Source organism: Macaca mulatta, chromosome 18 (genome assembly GCF_049350105.2).
Source record: "Macaca mulatta isolate MMU2019108-1 chromosome 18, T2T-MMU8v2.0, whole genome shotgun sequence".
Taxonomy (NCBI): Eukaryota; Metazoa; Chordata; class Mammalia; order Primates; family Cercopithecidae; genus Macaca; species Macaca mulatta.
Window position 1 is genome coordinate 78,734,703 of NC_133423.1, and position 20,581 is coordinate 78,755,283.

At 42.4% G+C, this 20,581-nt stretch overlaps 1 protein-coding gene and 2 long non-coding RNA genes across 15 annotated transcripts in view; 2 read left to right on the forward strand and 1 right to left on the reverse strand.

Moving 5' to 3' along the window:
- Positions 1 to 20,581, forward strand: part of PTPRM (protein tyrosine phosphatase receptor type M) — an 829,686-nt gene that overhangs the window by 100,250 nt on the left and 708,855 nt on the right. The gene's annotated exons all lie outside the window — the stretch shown is intronic.
- Positions 45 to 18,882, forward strand: LOC144336490 (uncharacterized). Its single transcript, XR_013408338.1, has 2 exons — positions 45 to 2,314; positions 17,303 to 18,882. It is a non-coding gene; the product is annotated as an uncharacterized LOC144336490 (long non-coding RNA).
- LOC144336486 (uncharacterized) lies at positions 12,758 to 18,780 on the reverse strand. The gene is made up of 3 exons (XR_013408332.1): positions 17,298 to 18,780; positions 14,458 to 16,581; positions 12,758 to 12,965 (listed from the first exon to the last, which is right to left on the reverse strand). It is a non-coding gene; the product is annotated as an uncharacterized LOC144336486 (long non-coding RNA).

Genomic DNA, 20,581 nt, shown 5'->3' on the forward strand with positions numbered 1-20,581 from the left:
TGCAAAGTAAGTGTTGTCGCTGTATTTTGTTGCACAATCAGCCACCCCGGACTCAGTGACTTCAAGGAATATAGCAGCCATTTCCGTTGCTTACAGATCTGCAGTCTGGGCAGGGTTCTGTGGGGAAGGCTCGTCTCAGCTTCACGGGGTGTCAGCTGCATGCTGGAGCAGGGCTCATGTAACATGAAAAGGACAAGGGCCTTTTGTGTGAAAAGCAGGGTAAAAGTGCCATTAAACATACTGAAATAGAAAACATTTTTCCTTTCTCTTGTGGTCTTTTTCTGGACATGTCGTGGTGTTTTTATTTGCCTCATATTGATGGGTTTCCTCAGGGCTGAGGATAATTGCTGCACAGTGCAGACCGTCATAGGCACATGGGGGTCCTGCCTCGGTTCCCCCAAGGGACAAGCTGCCAGGTCCCCCTGCTCCCCTCCAGCCCCAGGACAGATGACACATGCCTCAGCTGTGGGCTCAAGCCAGACTTTTCCCTTTCGCTTGGACCCGCCACCTCAACCCACGGTGGACTGGTGACCCTTGAGGGATTGCAGCCTCCATGCTGGATGTGCTTGGTAGCTAGATTGGGAATGGGTAAGGGCTTACTCTTACAGGGTCACCTGTCATACTATCTATGCTATAGTAGCATCCTGGGTTCTGCTATCCCAGGATGGGACAGCCGCAACATACCACACTCTGAAACATCATAGGCATGCGTACCCAGCCCTCTTTGTGTCTCTCTGCCAGGGGAAAATGAGGCAGCCCTCACTGTGTGGAGGAGCCAGGGTGGGGCCAGGGTGCTAGGGGAGTGGTTAGTGAGTAGCTGAGGACCTGTCCTGGTGATGTGGGATTATGCAGGAGCTGAGGATCCAAGTCCGCAGCTCATGCGCCATTGTTCCACCTAAAGAACACAATTCACAGATAAAGTAAGACTGTGACCGCAGAGCGTTAAACACTGAGCATAAGGCCTGTGAGCACAGGGCCCTGGAGCCTGCACTGTTCCTACATCCACGGCCCTAAATTTGAGATGTCCCTACCTTCGTGGAGACGAGAAGTATACATTGGACCTATGGGCTGGTGTCCATGGAAGAGAAGTCCGGGTTGGAGGTGAGAATGTAGGAGCTGTCACCTGTAGGAGATGCTTCCAGGTGACTGTCTCCCAAGGCCAGTGGGCTGGTGCTGGCTGTTGTCTAGGAGCACAGCCCAGACCTTGGGAGGATAGAGTTTTCTCCATATGGGCCTCTTCATGCTCCTCTTCATGTGGCTTGGCCTTCCTTGCAGCGTGGTGGCTGGGTTCCAGGAACCAGTCCTGGGAGAGCCAGGCAGAGCTGCCTTGCATTTTTAGGGTCTAGCTATGGGAACCACAGAGTCACTTCTGACATAACTTTTGTTGAAGGAATCACAAGGACCCAGCCAGGTTCAAGGGGAGAAGATGCAGATGTTTGGATATATTATTGGGGCTATATTTTTAGAAAATACTATCTGCCACCATAAGATGGTATGTGAGATGGGGATGGGATAGGTTGTGGGATGTCATTACTGAGATGTAGAAGTTTGTGGGAAAAACAGGTTTGGGGTGTGATGGAGAAAATCAGAAGTTTGGCTTGGACATTTAAAATTTGAGATGTCACTACCTTAGTGGAGACGAGAAGTATGTGTTGGACCTATGGGCTGGTGTCCATGGAAGAGAAGTCTGGGTTGGAGGTGAAAATGTAGGAGTTGTCATAAAATTACTAAGAGTGTGAATGTATTTCCTGGTAGGGGACCCCTCAGGGATGCAATTAATTTGCTATTGAAGATGATCTATTTATTTTACATTTAGACTGATGATTTAGAAGGTTTTATTGTCAAATCTTTTCAACTTACATATTTCCATAGAAATGACAGTCAGCCAAGCAATTTTCCTTATGAGGACTCTGTGTGTGTGCGCACGCATGTTTCTGTGCACAGACGTGTAAGTACTGCATTCTAGAAATCTCAGCCTTGATCTTTATGATGTTGTACAGTCTATGGTTTTTAGTTTATGTGTATTTTGAGATATTCAAATTTTCCTTTAAATAGATAACATGCATTTTATTTATTACCTTGTAAATTTTTCCAGGCATACTATGTAAGATCAGGTTCTAGTTTAAAGAATGCTTCAACGATTGGGAGGCAAAATTATTCTTTCTTCTGTCTTCTGGTGATTTTATTTTGCTTGAAGTTATCATAATTTAAAAGAACATTTAAATTATGATATTTGGAATTATTCTTTGGATGCTACCTATACTTGAATGAGGGTTTATTAGAATATATTGGCCAGGCATGGTGGCTCACGCCTGTAATCCCAGCACTTTGGGAGGCCGAGGCGGGCGGATCACAAGGTCAGGAAATCGAGACCATCTTGGCCAATGTGGTGAAACCCCATCTCTACTAAAAATACAAAAATTAGCTGGGCGTGGTGGCGGGCGCCTGTAGTCCCAGCTGCTCAGGAGGCTGAGGCAGCCTGAGCACAAGGAGAATCGCTTGAACCTGGGAGGCAGAGATTTCAGTGAGTCGGGATCACGCCACTGCACTTCAGCCTGGTGACAGAGCAAGACTCTGTCTCAAAAAAAGAAATAGAATATATTTAAGTTTTATTAATATTCTATGAATCATAAGTAGCAGATTTCCTCTCAGATTCAAACAGTGAGATAAATTGACTGATGGCAAATGATGGGATGTGTTTTGATCTTAGGAGAAAGACATGCCATCATAAAATATTTTAAAGACATATCATTAGAATACATTTCATTTAATAAAGAATGTTTCCATAAAAAACCTTGTTAAGAGGCAAAGCTATTAATGAAAGTTTTGGTGAAAAAGCATTTTATTCCTCCTTCCATGAACCTTTTTCCTGTTAATCTTCAGTGTTTTCCTTTCTTTCCCTGTGCCCTCTATTTTCTCTTCTCTTTCTGGTCCCTTCCTTTGTCTTCTCTTCCCAGAACAAAAACCTGGATTCTTACTTGCAAGGGGGAGATTGAAAAGCAAATGGGAAGGAAAACACGAATGATATCAGTAATAACACTCCTGTCCATGTTACTCCTGCCTTTCACTGTAATTGAACCTGAAGAGGGAGCAGGTATCAGGGTGCTTTTGCTAGCATAAACACTGGGGCAATCTTACGTCTTAGCTAACTGTTTTCTTTGAGTTATTTAATAGACACCAGCATCTGACGAGGCTTCACAGTACTTTGTCCCAACACTAGGGGCAATTATGTCGATTTAATTCCACCCCCAACAGTTCTAGGCTGTCTTCTGGAAACCCGACACACTGTCCTGTCCTGATCTTTCCAGTTCTCATTCAGTATATCAGGGATACAGTCTTCAGACTAAGGCCCTGCTATTTTTGTCTAAGCATTTTTGTTTTTTTCCCCTTCAAGCAACATTTTCCCTACTATATCTAACGTAAACAATTTACACAGCAGTTTACAAAAGGGTCGTAACCTTATTTTACTTGGAGGTTCCACGAAAATCAGCAGACTTCTTGAGAGAACTAGGCGTTTGGCAGGGGGTAGGTGGGAGGTATTAAGAAGAAGACAAAAGCAGGGACTGATGATCTTATTTTAGGGGTGACCTGGGAGGATGCTGGAAGTGAGTGTGCCACTCCAGGCCATGTTTCAGGTGCACACTAATTGTTCTGTATTGAAGCAGATTTTCAGTAAACAATACTAGGGACCAACTCTGCCCAGCTGAGAGGAAAGTAAGCACAGTTACTTGACTGATAATGATGCTGAACAGTTTCAGGTGTTAGGATTTCATTAAGACTGTGTGTTGTCTCTGGCTGTACATTTACATTTTGTGTCAGGTATTTCAAATTAATCATGAGCATAATTAATAGTTGTAGTAATTAGATTACCATTTTATGATGCTATCATGTAACAGAACATGAAGCAGCAGGAAAAATGAGGAGGACCACTCAGGTCTAGATATAATCAGTGTTGTGTGTTCTGTGAGACTTATCAAAACAGGTCAGCTCTAAGAATTAGTGTATTGATGCTTCATTACACAGCAGCTTCTTATTATAACAGGTGCAAATGAAGACAATTTTAATATGAAATGGAACCCCCTAGGGCTTATAGGTCCCAAAGTACTAACAGAATTATGAGGATAATATTTTAACAGGCATTCTAGTTGAATTATAGGTTATTTGTTAACTGTGAAGAAGCCAGGAAGCAATGTATGGTTTTACATTTCTTAAAAGCTAAATTGAGTCAAGGATCAGTATGCATAATAAGCTAAGAAAAAAGGGAGTTTGGCTTTTTAGAACTTTAATGAATTATTGAACATATTTCAGAAAGAGGATTTTTAAACAGCTTTTCGAATAGCTCTTGTTAACCTAAAGAGACACTTAGTAAACTATCCATAGGCTGATAGAAAAAAGACATTTGCATGGAAGTCACTTTTTTTTTTCAGCTATGGTTTGCCTCGGAAAGATTTCAAATGATTGTATAATGAGGGCAAAAAGTTGCAAGGCTACATATAAACTACATGCTACTTAATAAATTATTCATGCTAGCCCAAAGGTATAATTATTCAGTGAAATGAGAACTCAGAAAATTAGTTCTGTATTAATGTTTATTTATACTGATCATTTTTTTTTCTTTACACGCTCACATTTTCCTGCTCAGTGAAGTAATCGAAGGGCAGTGCACCTATGTGCCACACGTTCTGCGTAAATGTGGAATCAGGTTGGAAATCCCAGAGTTCATAGTGTCCCCCGCTTTTTCTTTTTATGGTGGTGGTTGTAATGTATTTGCTTTTAGAGAAATGGTTTCTTTCATATAAAAGGGAAAGCCAAGCTCTTGTTATTTAGCAGTCCTTCAAAGGATGTGCATGGTGAGGAGCCGCACCACCGTTGTGACCGCAGACGCTGCTTCGTGTCCCCCATGCCAGCTCTGGTGTGAACAGTCACAGCGCCACCATTTTGGGTCCTGGTAATAGTGGTTTTCCCCACTTCTCTCACCACCCACAGCCTTTTCTCTCTCAGCCCAGATCAGACACCATTATTCTTATCTTTGTCTTGTTTGTTATTATGTAGCTCTCAGCTGCAATGGTGTTTAACACGTTTTACACATTTTAGTTGGATATTCCCTGCTTGGGCCCTTGATTCCTAGAGAAGAATCCTCAGAACACTAGGCAGGTGCTCCTTTCAAGACAGACACAAGGCAGAGTGAATCATTCCTCTGCCGTTCCAGAGGCTGCAGTCCTCACCATGGCCTCTGAGTCTTGCGTGGCCTGGCCCCATCACCTCCGTGACCTTCTGTCTCTCTGCCCCTCATGCAGCTGCCTTCTGCCAGTGGGGCCGCTGCTGCCTCAGCTCCCTCCCTGGAGGCTGGCATGGCTGCTTTCTCACCCTCTGAGGTCCTAGTGTTACCTTCTCAGCAAGGCTCACGCTGGCCACTCCACAGAACTGCCATTCCTGCACCCAGAGGCCTAGAACTTCCTTACCCTGAGCTGTTTTTATTTCTGTTTAGTACTCACCACCTTCTAGAATACTATATAATTTGTCTTTTTATTTTCTTTCTTGTTTATTGCCTGCCTCTCTGCTTGAATAGGAGATCTTTGTCTCTTTTGCTCAATGACATGTGCCAGATGCCTTAGACCAATGCTTGGCAGATAGTAGGAGCTCTATAAACATTTGTTGAATGAGTGAATGACTGAGTTTCCTGGAAATCTTCGTGAAAACACTAAATCTGCTGCCCCAGGGTCTGCTAGACAATGCCGGACCATGCTGTGAATGCTCAATGACCAAATGTGGGTTTCCAGTTATCCTTAAAACCTAGGAAAGAAAGGGCAGGAAGATGTGAAACCGCTGAAGCAGTGGGGAGCTTTCGGAGGCTTAGGGGAGAATTCAGCAGGGGGATCCTGCTGGTCACAACACCAAATCCATTCCTCCATCGCTTCTTGGTTACCAGTCCTTTGGAAAGTATGCCTCTGCCTGGTGGGAGTGACAATACTAGGAGAGTCACACATGTGGCTTGGGTGTTGAGCAGGGGTGGCCACATGTGTGTTGAAGCCCTACTTGTGTTTAACTGAGAGGGTTTTGTGAACTCCTCCAGGTGTCTGTGCATTTGCATGCCTATTGGGCACCGGTTTCTAGAGCAGCATTGATTGCCATAGCTCAACTGAGTTATGAAGCATGTGCTTGCCTGGGAGATTGGGGTCACGGTTTGCTTGGAAACTTTTTGCAGCAGGAAGCAGTGGAGCAGAAGAAATTTTTGGAAGAGTTAAATGTCAGGGATAAGGCTAAAGGCAATGAGCTGAGTCTTTTGTTTCCGTAACCTTCCTGATGGATAGCTTTGCTGTTCCGCTCCCCATGCAAGGCACATGTGGTGAGAGGGTTAGGGAGAGAATGCATGCTACCTTTTACCTTACTTTTTTTTGTTATACTGTCACTTTATTATAATGACTGATTAAACTGCCTTGTAAGACTATTTCAAAATTAGTCTATAAAACCACACTGTCCAATAGAAATAAAATGTGAGACACAACTTTTTTTTTTTTTTGAGATGGAGTTTTGCTCTTGTTGCCCAGGCTGGAGTGCAGTGGCGTGATCTTGGCTCACTGCAACCTCCACCTCCTGGGTTCAAGCGATTCTCTTGCCTTAGCCTCCCGAATAGCTGGGATTACAAGCGCTTGCCACCATGCCTGGCGACTTTTTCTTTTTCTTTTTCTTTTTTTTGTATTTTTAGTAGAGGAAGGGTTTCACAATATTGGCCAGGCTGGTCTTGAACTCCTGACCTTAGGTGATCCGCCTGCCTTGGACTCCCAAAATGCTAGGATTACAGGTGTGAGCCACCGCGCCTGGCCAGCCACAATTTTAAGTTAACATTTTCTAGTAACCACATTTTAAAAAGTAAAGTTTAAATATATTTTATGTAACTTAATATGTTTATTATTTTAATCTGTCATTAATATACAATTTACTAATGAGATATTTTACCTTTTTTTTCATGAAGCTTTCAAAATTTGCAGTGCATTTTATGCTTACATCTCAGTTTGGACTAGCTACATTTCAAGTACTCAGTAGCCACATATGGCTGATAAATTGGACAGTGAAACTACAGAGGGTTCCCTGATAACATAAAAAGCTTATATCTTTGTTATACTTCTTACTTATATAGATTCTATCTTTCTTTTCAAAAAAAGTTTGATTTAAAGTATGTTTTCAGCCAAATTATGTTGTAGCATGCTTAGTGCTATGAAGTCAGACTATGGAACACAGAAAGAAAATGTGTATTACTCTGTAGATGATCCTGAACATATTTAATAGATGAAACCATTATATTTCTCCCCATTTAATAATTGGTGAGTCAAGGAGCCTTAAAGATATATCCAGTAGAAGCAGAGAACATAGGAACTGAGAGATATATAAATATCTGATACATGCTTTTATTTTGCTAAAGTGATACTTTATAGAGGTCTCGTGTAAGAATTCATGTACTGTCACTCTTTTGTATGTTGCAAAATTATTATTTCAGAACTGGGCTGAAACTTATATTTGGGAGTTATATCTTAGACTTTCTCCAATGAATTTTGGCTACCAAACACCTCAAATGAATTCTGAAGATAATATTTCAAGGATGCTTATGGTATGGTAAGTGTAACTTGGTAAACTAGAGAAAATGATTAGAAGCTGTAACACACACTGAGAATCCTGCAGTGGCCTTTGATACCCATGATAGATAATATGACGAAGGTAACTCTTAAAATGAGGAATAAATATTATTACATTTTTGTCTTTAAATTTCTGAGCAAAACAAAGTTGATGACCTTTAGATTTAAAACAAGAAATTGTTGCTTAAAGATGTTAAAGATAAACATTTTTATTGTTGAATGAGTCCCTGAGTTTCAGCTCTTTCACATCAGGTCTTTAGTTTATTGCTTTCTTTAAACATCATGCACTTCCTTGTGCTGTTTTTCATTCCCCACCCCCAATTCAGAGAGACAGGTAATTATATACACACCAGCTAAATGTCTGGTAAAATCTCCAGGCAAAACTGAGTTGACTTGTGTGGAACTGAATTTAAAAATGCTTGATGGAATATTGCTCCGGTCTCTGAATACTTGTCAGGTTGCATTTACTGCAATTGCCTCCATTACCAGGATGTGTGCTTTGGTCCTGAGAGCCTTTTCCCTGCCTCTCCCCCTTTTCTTCTCTTTCACTATATAGCTCTAGCTTAGGGGTCACAGTCCAGAGTTATTCATTTTGTCCCTGTGAATTAGAAAAGAAGTATAATAATTTAACTGAAATTAGGTTTGTTTTAAACCTAGGTAACTGTCTTTTTATGAAGAAAACGTTTACAGTATAAAATACGAGAATGTCACATGAGTTGTACAAATGGAATATATAATAATGTGGATGTGTAATGATTATCATTTGTAAGGCATTCTTTCAAAAGTAAGTAACTGGATTTAAAGAAAATTAACCTTTCATTTTTTTTTTTTTTTTTTTTTTTTGAGACGGAGTCTCACGCTGTCGCCCAGGTTGGAGTGCAGTGGCGCGATCTCGGCTCACTGCAAGCTCTGCCTCCCGGGTTCACGCCATTCTCCTGCCTCAGCCTCCTGAGTAGCTGGGACTACAGGCGCCCGCCACCGCGCCCGGCTAATTTTTTGTATTTTTAGTAGAGACGGGGTTTCACTGTGGTCTCGATCTCCTGACCTTGTGATCCGCCCGCCTCGGCCTCCCAAAGTGCTGGGATTACAGGCGTGAGCCACCGCGCCCGGCTAACCTTTCATTTGTAAGTGAATTAAATAAACAATTGGATGTTGCAAGGTGGGGGCAGAGAAAGCCAGAGTTTTTAAATTAAAAAAATAAGCAAATAAGAAACTTTAAACATAAATGGAGATAAGATTTGAATTGTATCATATATGGTAACCTCTTTTTTGGCTGGTGTACTGAAGTCTAAAAATATACAAGTGGTAGAGTTTATAAAAGCTCATTCCTACTTGGCAAGGGTAAGAGAGGAAGGTGGTTATGTAGAATCAACATTTATTAACTTTTAAATATTGTTTCATAGAGAAGAATCTCCCTCCTCAAAGCATTCAGCCTGAATTTATTTAGGATTCAGTTAATTGGAAGATAATCTGTGGCTTCGGTAGGAATCATCATTTTCCAAACATCTTATTTTTAGAAATGGGCTTCGCAAGCTCTTTACAAACATTGGAATCCATAGTCACTGAAATGGGTGGCATGTGTTTTTGTGGGGATTGTGAGTCAGTTGAAAGCAAAATATGCATTTATGATTTGCATGTAAGGTGACTGAAATTTAGCAAAAATAATAATTTGTCATTTAGAAATCATTCCAGTCTTTGGAAATATTTAGAATAATAAATTTCAGGTTAAGTTTTTTTTTTTTCCCCCACGGTTTAATCAACTTAAGATTTTTGGGATAGGTTGGCTTTACTAAAAGAAAAATGTTTGTTGGCATTACATTAAACTGCTTAAAAATTAAATGAAGACCTAGTTAAAAGACAGTGGCATGAAGACAGGGTTTTACTCAGTTTTTATACCTGGAACCCCAAAAAGAACAAAAAGAATGAGAAACAAAGAAGAAAATGCTGTGTTCTGTTAAATAGCTACAACTTCAAACCACACTTTAAAGAATACCTGGCAAATAGAGTGAAATTTGGACCAAAGGAGAGAGGATGCTGTGAGCTTATATAGTCCTCTAATTTGAGGCAGGGTATAGTCTGGCCTGTGGAAATTAGATGGCTTCACTAAAATAGTAAGAGACTAGAGGGGCAGCTCTCTCTGTGCAACTCAGCTGCGCACCACGGAAAACTGGAGGACTCGGAGTTGAGGGAGGAAAAGAGCTTCTGTGTAGAGTTGGGCAGGTTGTGACTTCAACAGCTCTAGGGATCCCAGGAACATAAAAGTCTAGTGAGTGGAGACCCCTGATGTTGGAGCCCATGCATGCACACCTAGGCCCCCATTGTGACTGAGTGCCATCCTAATGTCTAGGCCAGCTTCCTGAGAGTGGGGACTTCTCAAATTGAGGATGAAAGAAGGCTCAGGTAGGTGGAGTTCAGGAGCCTGTGGCATGAGGGGCTTCTTTCTAACCTACATCAATGCTGCCTAAGTTTTACGCTTGAGTGTAAAATACTCCCTGGCTACAGGACTTGACCACAGTGGAGAGAACTGGAGATTAATGCTGGACTGGAAGCTGGCTACTCCTCCTATGAAGTGACAGGTTGTCTCCAGTGCAGCACGAATGCCTTCTGGTTGTGCCTGCCACACCTTGGCACAGGCGGGCAAGTTCATAGAATAATGGAACACAGACAAAGCTAGATGCGGAATATACATCAGAAGATAAATTGTCTCACCAACAAAAGAAGAATTCAGAATCTTAGTATTTCATGGCCTTAAAGGAATAATGAAAACTGAGTTTTCTCAAAGTTTAAAGGAAAGATACGTGATAAAAGAAAAGAAGAAATATAGGAGGTGGAAAGTGAGCTGATTAATCCTTGTGAAGAAGGAGAAAAACCATTAGAAAGAGGAAAGTCACGTTAGAAGCCACCAAATATAACAAACACAAATGAAAACACAGGAATCAACAGACTTGAGAGACTTCTACAAAACAAAGTGAAAAAGATGAGAGAAAAAGGATTTCTCTGAAGATGATACATAGGAGAGACAAAGGCTTACTCATCACATATTACTTGTTTTTCCAAAGGAAGAGAATAAAAATGGAAACAAAAACATTCAAAGGTGTAATAGGATAAAGCCTTGCTTATAAAAAAGAAAGATGTACATGCGCTTGCAGGTCAGAAGGCCACACTATTTACTAGGAAAGAAACTAGAAACAAATCCCAAGAAATGTGCTGCTGAGCAGTCCAGGACGTTGGGAACAACTGGACTGAGGGACACTGGGGTGAGCCACATGGCCTTTGGTAGCCCGGTGAAATCAGTGCCAGGAGACAGCATGGTAAGTTGCAAGGCACTGGGTGGAGCAGAGTGGAGGTGAGGAAGGGGAGAAGAGTGCACGCAGCTCTTCTAAGAAGTTTCATCATGAAGAAGCTGAGGGAGATGTGGATGGACCTGAAGGGGGAGATGGGACTGAGGGAGGCTGGGCTTTTTAAGATGGAAAAGACCTGCACACATTTCAATACCCCTAGTGAGTGTGAAGAAAGAGAAGGGGGTTCTTAACCTTGGCTGCACGTTGGAGCCACTTGGAGTGTTTTTAAAAAATACTGATGGTGGGAACCATTCAGGAGGATTCCTGTGTAATTGGTGTTGGGGCTGACTGGTGTTGAGATTTTTAAAACTGCCCAGGTGATTCTAAAAGGGAGCTGAAGTTGAAAACCATCCTCGTAAAAGATGAAACAAAGCTCCTAGAGTTGGATTTCCTCTTCCACTGTAGCTAGAGGAAGTGATGGAAGTACTTTGAGATAGGTGGGTTTGTGAGAGGGGAGCTGAAGGAGTTCTACTGCTTATGGTTTCTGCTTCCTCTTGAAGGGCTGGTGGTGTGGAAGGGAAAGCACGTTGGGAGGAAGATGGGCAGGCACTGAGAGGAGAGGAGTGAATTTGTAGCACTCGTTTATGGAGAAGGAGGGAGAACACCAAAGAGGTGTTGAACCAAAGGGTGGGCAGGCAGTGCAGAGAGGGCTGAAGTTTGAGATGACAATTTTATGGAGGCAGCTCTTTCTTCTTCCTGGGTAGAGATAGAGCAGCCCATAATGTGTGGAGAAGGAAGTTTTCTAGCAAAGACTAGAGAAGTTAGTTACTTGGGAGGTTTTCTTATTTTGCCCATAACATAGAGAATCAGACACTGGTAGAAATAAAATCAGTTAGTTAATACACACAGTGCATTCTGTTAAATTCTGTCTAGCTCTGCCTTGGTAGGCTCTTAATCGTATTTCTGTAGATACATAGAAATGACGCTGAACACTATGATTTTGCTTGTAGGGAAAAACATGACTTTCATTCCCAGTGTTTCAAATGCATCAGTAGGAAGGGCTAATTTAAGCGCTGACTCTTTCCTTAAAGTGAAGATTTTGTTGTATTAATAGATCTAGCCTGTGATTCTCGTAAAGAGTGTTGTAAGTTGACGTGGTAATAACTAAGATTTGAAACAATGTGCTTACTCAAGCTGTATCTTGAAATACAGTTTGAATCAACTTGGAAGAAAGCCTAAACTAAACTGAGTTTTAGTAGAATAATCCTGCTTCGTAAATATTAACAAAGAAAATCGTATCAGTCTTTTTGGATATTGTTGGCGGAGTCCTTAGATCAGAGATTTTGGTTTTCGTTAGGGCCTTCGTTCTTGAATGTTTTAAAAATGCTATTTCAGTTGTGCAGGTAGTTTGCATTTTAAATAATCTCACGTAACTTGCTGGAAACTGAAATGGATGCCGAGGACAAGGTGACGTTTTACGGGAAAGCTGAATAACATCCGCTGTGGGAGAGCCCTTGTTCCAGAGCACACCACGCGAACAGCAGGGCATCAGCTCACCGGGAGCCCACTGAGAGCCCATGAATTTAGATGGAAACAAAAGTGGACATAAAAATTAGTCCCAAACAGGTAGTCTGAAACATCACCGGGAGTTCACTAATGTCAGAACAGAATAGACATTGACTACTCAGGAGGGTTCCCCAAGCCCCTTCTCACTTGGTTGGGTTCTCCTGACACTGGTTTACGCTGCATCTGACCCCTTTGCACACAGTAACCTTTGGAGATGTTCGGCATTGTAGTAAACTTGGTGGTTGATGGGAAAAATTTTGTTTGCTTTTTCATTTAGCATTTTTTTTTTTTTTTTTTTTTTTTTGAGACAGAGTCTCACTCTGATGCCCAGGCTAGAGTACAATGGCATGGTCTTGGCTCACTGCAACCTCTGCCTTCTGGGTTCAAGCAATCCTCCTGCCTCAGCCTCCTAAGTAGCTAAGATAACAGGTGCCTGCCACCATGCCCAACTAATTTTTTTTGTGTTTTTAGTAGAGACGAAGTTTCACTATGTTGGCCAGGCTGGTCTTGAATTCCTGATCTTAGGTGATCTGCCCGCCTCGGCCTCCCAAAGTGCTGGGATTACAGGCGTGAGCCACCGTGCCCGTCCTCTCAGCATTTTTTCAAATTGTGAAATTGATGTATGGGTGGTACGGTGCTAGGCACCAAGGCATGAAGACACAATTCAGACTTGGCTCTTATTCTCAAGAAGTGGACTCTAGACAAATTTTAGAGGCCCAGGGAAGCAAAGACATTTTTCTTAGCTTACTCTTTTAAGTGTTTCCACAGTATCTTAGCTATTGGAAAATAAAAATCATTTATTGTTGCAATTGTTAGAAAGTCATTTGTCTCCTGTCTCTTGGCCACTGTGGAGCCCTGGCATTAAGGAAAAAAAAGTTTGGTGGCTGGCGATCAGCTGTAATTGTGAGTGTAACCGTCTCTTCTTCTAGGGTGTTGGTGAACTTTAACCTCCTGTCTCTCTTGTCCTTGTCCTTTGGCCTGACTTATACTGTGTTCAGCTTGCAAAGGACAGCTGTAAAGGAGTAGCATGAAGCCAAAATCAGTAATACTGATGCTTTTAGCTCAGCTGTCATCTCCCAACCCCCAAACCTCACCAGAATTTTATGTCTCAGACAGTTTGTTGAGGACAAATGGTTGGTCCATGTCCCACCAGGGCAGGTTTTCTGTCAGCCAGGAGATTCTAGCTCTGTGTGTGTGGGGGTGTGCGTGTGCGCGTGCATGTGCGTGTGCGCGTGGGTGCGTGCACGTGTGGGTTAAGTGTTAGGACACCCAAATCTAAAGATTTAGCTGCACAAATCTTACAAATGTTTTACTGATTTGAATGTGCCAGATTATTTAAAAACTGGAATAATATAACATGTTTTTTAAGTTCTGAAAATATTTTTAAAAGGTAAGTATGTTTTAGTTCTTTGACAGGGGCTTATATGTCTCTGAACTGATATTAATTATCTATGCTTTGCTGTTTTGCCCGTGAAGTCACTGATAAGCCAAGTCTAGGTCCAGCGATAAAAATTATTTGGGAATTTAGTTCAGGATTTAAAGAGTGGCATTTACTCTGACTTTTTTTTTAGAGCTGACACTTTATGGCAGACCAAGTGTAATATTCTATTCTTTCTAAATACCCTTCTCTTTTTCTTGTCTTAAAATCTTTCTTTTTCAAAGCTGATGCAACAGTGGTGTAAAACCACGTTATTTCTAGAATTGCTCTAGGCTACCTGATGGTATACACATTTCTTACAGTTTATGAAATCCTACCAGATTCTTCTCTGAATATGACCTTGGGGAATTGTTTGGACATTAACAAGTGCATTGTTTAAGGGAAGTATTTTACTTTTCAGCAGTAAGATGTTTGTGACCAAAGCTGATGAGTGATAACTGGTTTAATGGCCTTATGTTTCAGCAGATACAGCATAACTATAATGTTTAAATATCTGCAGTGAAAGGCTGGGTGCAGTGGCTCACGCCTGTAATCCCAGCACTTTGGGAGGCCGAGGCGGGTGGATCACGAGGTCAGGAGATCGAGACCATGCTGGTTAACATGGTGAAACCCCATCTCTACTAAAAATACAAAAAATTAGCCGGGCATGGTGGCGGACGCCTGTAGTCCCAGCTACTCAGGAGGCTGAGGCAGGAGAATAGCGTGAACCTGGGAGGTGGAGCTTGCAGTGAGCCGAGATCGCACCACTGCACTCCAGCCTGGGCTACAGAGTGAGACTCCGTCTCAATATTAATAATAATAAAATAAATATCTGCAGTGATGGCCACCAGAACTGAACTTTCTTTCTCCTCTTACCTTGAACAAGAGAAGCAGAAGGGCCTCTGTTTACAAAGGAGTTGATGAGACCACCTTCCTTAGAAGGCCATTATTTCTCTGGTTGATGAATGTCATACTGATCGCCCCCAAGACTGAATTCTTGGTGCATGTGGCTGGGCTTATTTCCCTGAGTGGCATCGAGAGCCCTCTGCCATGATCAGGCCTGCAACTTCCCTCTTGCTCACTTCTGGGCATCACGCTCCCCATCTGGAGCCTGTTCCTGCTATTTCCCCTGCCTGAAATGCTGTGTGCCCCTTTCCTTCCATCTCTGCTTAAATGCTGCCTTGTCAGAGAAGCCCACACCCCATGTAAAGGGCAGCACCCACTCCCTTGCCCTGTTCCCTATGTCCCCTACCCTGCTCTGGTTTGCTCTGTGGGACTTAACACCCGATCCTATTAGATATCTATTTCTTTATCATCTCTGCCCCAGGCGGAATGTTAGGTCCACGGAGACAGGATCTCTGTACTTCTCACTGTCGTACTCCGGGCACCTGAGTGTATAGCAGGCACTTGGTTATTGAATGAAGGAGTGAGTGAGGGAGTCATAGGGGCTCTGTGTGTATTTGTGGAATGAAAGAGGGGGAGAAGGAAAGACTTGACACTTAGAGCACCTAAGTGTGGAAGGACTTAGGACATTGTCCCTTGGAAAGTGGGTGGTGATTGTCCTGGATAAAGGAAAACACCCCTCCCCACAAAGGGGTTGCCTTGAGGAAGTGGGCAGTTAGGGGATCCTGGCTCCATGCTCGGGGTAGGGTGGCTGTATGTCTCCTTTTCCATGGGATAGGGCTCCTGTTGACACCTAATTCCCCAGCTAATGTTTCATAGGACCCTCTTCCATTCTTAGAAGTTCCCAATCTGGATGATAAATACATGGTCACCCACTTAAGGGATTTGATTGCATCAGGGATGGAGTTCTGTGTATGAGAACTACATTCAGGGAGCACAGAGGAGTGACTCCGGGAGCACAGGCATTCTGTGCCCTCGCCCGGACACGGCCCTGAGGGAGCGGGAGGCCGGCCCTCAGAGGACCACTGGGTGTGTGCAGTTAACACTTTGGTTTGTGTTTTTCTCCATGTTTCTCTGTATACAGAGGTATATACATTTAAATATGTACATACATATGAAGTCCACCCCTCTGTTTTATTTTGACAGAAATGGTATTATGTCATACCCAGTACTTACCAAAGTCTTTTTTATTTCGTATTTCAGAGTATCTTTGCTGGTCGGTACCTATTGATCTCCTTCATTACCGTTCCTTTTAATTGCAGCATCATATTCTAAGGATGGATATATCTGACTTATGCAATCATGCCCCTGTTAATGTGCTTTCAGACTATTTTCATAATTCTACTGTTACAAATACTATTTTTTAACAAAAGATATCTGTATGCATCTATCCTTATGCTGAGAGTGGGATTGCTGAGTCAAAGCGAATGTGCGTTTTTAATTTTGAACAGTCATCACCAGATGCTTTCCCCAAAGGATGTACAGTTCTTCCTGCCTGCAGCAATGTTGGGCGTGCCCTTTCCTCCCATCTTGACCAGCAGTGGATGCTCAGATCTTTGCATGTGTTTCTAATCTATCAGGTTAGATATACATTAGGAAGATACACTATTTACGTTTTTAAATAACTGAACACATCTTCCTGTGTTTTATCACTTTTTTCACATCTAGGACATTTCAAGACATTTCACATGTTTCCAGGTTTGGTTCCTAGGTATGACTATTAAAGAACTTTTAGATCAAGGTTGATAATTGGGCACACTGGGCCGGGCGCAGTGGCTCACACCTGTAATCCCAGCACTTTGGGAGGCCGAGGTGGGCGGATCACTTGAGGTCATGAGTTCGAGACTAGCCTGGCCAACATGGTGAAACCCCATCTTTACTAAAAATACAAAAGTTAGCTGGGTGTGGTGGTGTGTGCCTGTAGTCCCAGCTACTCGGGAGGCTGAGGCACGAGAATTGCTTGAACCCAGGAGGCAGAGGTTACAGTGAGCTGAGATCGTGCCACTGCACTCTAGCCTGGGCGACAGAGTGAGACTCTCTCTCAAAAACAAACAAACAAATAATAAATAAATGCATAATTGGGCATACTGTAATATTCTCAGAGACCTATATGTAAAATTTGTGCAGTCATAGTTTTATGGTGGGTTATAATTGTCTCTAGTAGATTCTGTGAGTCTAAAACAATATGGAAGACTGTGCTCCATTAGCTTGTCATGTAATTTTTAACTTTGACAATAGGCTTTTTTTGGAAAAAAATTTTTATTTTTTGCGATAAGATCTCACTCAGTCACTCAGGCTGGAGTGCAGTGGCATGATCACGGCTCACCAGAGCCTCAAATTCCTGGGGTCAGGTCATCCTCCCACCTCAGTCTCCCAAGTAGCTGTGACCACCGGCAGGTGCCACCACACCTGGCTAATGTTTTTGGATGTTGTAGACACGGGGTTTCACCATGTTGCCCAGGCTGGTCTTGAACTCCTGGACTCAAGCAATCCACCCACCTCAGCCTCCCAAAGTACTGGGACTACAGGCATGAGCCACTATGCCTGGCTGATAATAAGCTTTATTTACTCTTTTATTGAGATACAATCGGTGGAAGCTATAAATGCTAAATATTTCAAATGTGAGGGGATGAAATGTGATGGAGGGGGGCAGGCAAAGGAGCAGTGGCACCAGGTGTGGATTCTGTGTAGTGTGTGAATGTCATCTCTGTCCCTTAAGCCCAAGGCATGCTTGCTTACAGCAGTGTGCCGTATTCAAGGTGGCAGGTTTCCATCTCCAAGGGCCTTAGTGTGTTGTAAAGACTTTATTGATTTATGTTCAATGTATTGCAGCACAATATAAGAATATATTGTCATCATGTAGTGATGAGGGGAATTGTCTTATAGCGCCTCATGTTTGTAAGGGATGACATTTTCCAGTAGACCTAGGAAAACTGTTTCGCATGATACAATTGTTGTATATTTCCTCTGTCCAATTGCCCATGGACCATAGAGTTATGCGTGTGGGAAATGTTTCTTTGCTGATTTACCTGGATGTCAGTCATTTTGCTTGGATAGGTAAAACTGGAAAAAGAAAAAGATGTGCCTGATTTTCAGCTTCCTGGTGAAAGTACTTTATGAGCATAATGAAATGTGTCGTTCTTTCTAATCCTTAAATCTGCACAGGCCATGAGCATAAAGGGCTATCGAAGTGTGGGCTATGGGATGGGGGTGTCGCTCTTCCTTCCCCCACCCTTGTTCATGTCTGTCTTAGTGTGTGACTCTTGATAGTGAACTTGCCCAGATGCTTCAAGGTCGCCATTTCCCATATTCTCTGATAGCTGAAGAGCTGTTTGGATCTTGGAATATGGAGCGGGATGTTTGATATTGTCAAGAGAAATGTGGGTGAACAGTGTGGAGGTCATCCTTGAGCCCCTGGGAAAGGCTTGACACCACAATTTAGAAACCGTTAACGTTCTTAAGGTTAACATCTGCAGAAAAGAAGTAATTTGTTCTGAGGATTTTTTTTTTTCCCTCTTGTGATGTGGTTCATATTTTAATATGTATCTCGGAACTGCCTGAATAATCATAATAATGGATAAACTTAATGAGCCCATTTTATCAACTGTGATGCATTATCTCATTTAATCCTTAGGTGACTTTGAGAATGTTATCCTTTTTGTTGTTTAAGAAATCGAGATTCAGTGAAGTTTAAATAGCTTGCCAAGACCAAGCGTGACTACAGTGTAGCCCACACTTTATAGGACTTGGCTTACAGCAGTTTTTCTTAATGAGCAAATGTGTAATTGTTGGTTTACAGGCAAGTGGAGCCTGATTAATGTTGGTGCTGTGACATGGGCCATCAAGTTCTCTCCTCATGATGATGTTTTTAGCATCAGTTTGTTGATGTGTATCTCTGCTAAGTACTCTTTCACTTCCTGTGTTTTGGAATTAAAGAGGTGTTAAATTCCTTAAAAAAAAAAAAAAAAACCAAACCAAAAAACCCTTATTTTTGTTTGGAAATGGTTCCCAAATGTACTGCTGGTGTAATTACCAAATGCTGACTTCTAGACAGATAGCTGTAGTCACTGTATAAGCCACATTGCTCACTCAATTCTCAATTGCATTTCTTTTAATAACAACTCTGGGCGGGGCGCAGTGGCTCACGCCCAGTAATCCCAGCACTTTGGGAGGCCGAGGCGGGCGGATCACGAGGTCAGGAGATGGAGACCATCCTGGCTAACACGGTGAAACCCTGTCTCTACTAAAAATACAAAAAATTAGCCAGTTTTGGTGGCGGGCGCCTGTAGTCCCAGCTACTTGGGAGGCTGAGGCAGGAGAATGGCGTGAACCCAGGAGGCGGAGCTTGTAGTGAGCCGAGGTCGCGCCACTGCGCTCCAGCCTGGGCTACAGAGCAAGACTCTGTCTCAAAAAAATTAAAAAAAAAAAAACAAAAACCAAAAACAAACAAAAAACCTCTGAGGTTCTAACACTAGTTTTTTGCATTTCTGTCTTAAAAATGTGGTCCTCTCATACCTATGGCTGGAGATAAGTATGTTTGTGGTTTAATCGGGTGGATATAAGGAGAGGGGCCCCGGGAAGTCCCCAGAAGTCTCTCCTGGATGCTTCTCATGCACTAACAGTGCTGTGATGAGAGTTTGTGAGTATAACGGAGCCAAGCACTCATGAAGGCTGATAATTATAACTATGTCTGGCACATAGGAGCACTGTATCAGTGCTATGTGTATGTTTGTTCATTTCACCTCTACAACCCTGTGGGGTAGGTTTGATTATGATTTCCATTTTCCAGAAGAAGCAGCTGAGATGACGTGTTGATCTCAAGACTGCACAGCTAGTAAGTTGCAGAGCTGGGATTCCAATTCAGTTGGTCAGATTCTTTAGTCCAGTTCTTAACCTGTAGGCTAGATTTTAGCCTTATCCTGGTTCACATGTATTTAAATATTCTGGCTGGAGGATACCCCACTAACTATAAAATAGCTTGAAATACAGGTATTTCAAAGGAACGTCTAAGAAGGTATCTGAAGCATCTTAATGAAGAAACTAGCGTTAGAAAACATACTAACTGGCGGTTTTATTTAGAATCATTTGGCTGTGCATTCCATTTCTTCAAGATTGTAAATTTTCTTAAGAAAAAGAATAAAGAAGAAAGCCTCTAGTGTCAGGCCTCTGAGCCCAAGCTAAGCCATCATATCCCCTGTGACCTGCATGCATACATCCAGATGGCCTGAAGTAACTGAAGAATCACAAAAGAAGTGAAATTTAAATGACCTGTTCCTGCCTTAACTGATGACATTCCACCACAAAAGAAGTGAAAATGGCCGGTCCCTGCCCTAACTGATGACATTACCTTAGGAAATTCCTTTTCCTGGTTCATCCTGGCTCAAAAACTCCCCCACTGAGCACCTTGTGACCCCCACCCCTGCTAGCCAGAGAACAACCCGCTTTGACTGTAATTTTCCTTTACCTACACACATCCTATAAAACGGCCCCACCCCATCTCCCTTCCCTGACTCTTTTCGAACTCAGCCCACCTGCACCCAGGTGAAATAAACAGCCTTGTTGATCACACAAAGCCTATTTGGTGGCCTCTTCACACGGATGCGAGTGAAATCTGGCATCTCAAGTTTCACTTATTTCTGCTCCCTGACTTTTATTAGGTTATACCTGACTGATTCTAGCTTTCTCAGGGTGTGGGACAATTGTTTATAGGATTGCTACAGTGTCTGATTAGTCTGCATCTGACAGGAGAAAGTACTTAAACTGCTCTTTTTGTTAGAGATGAC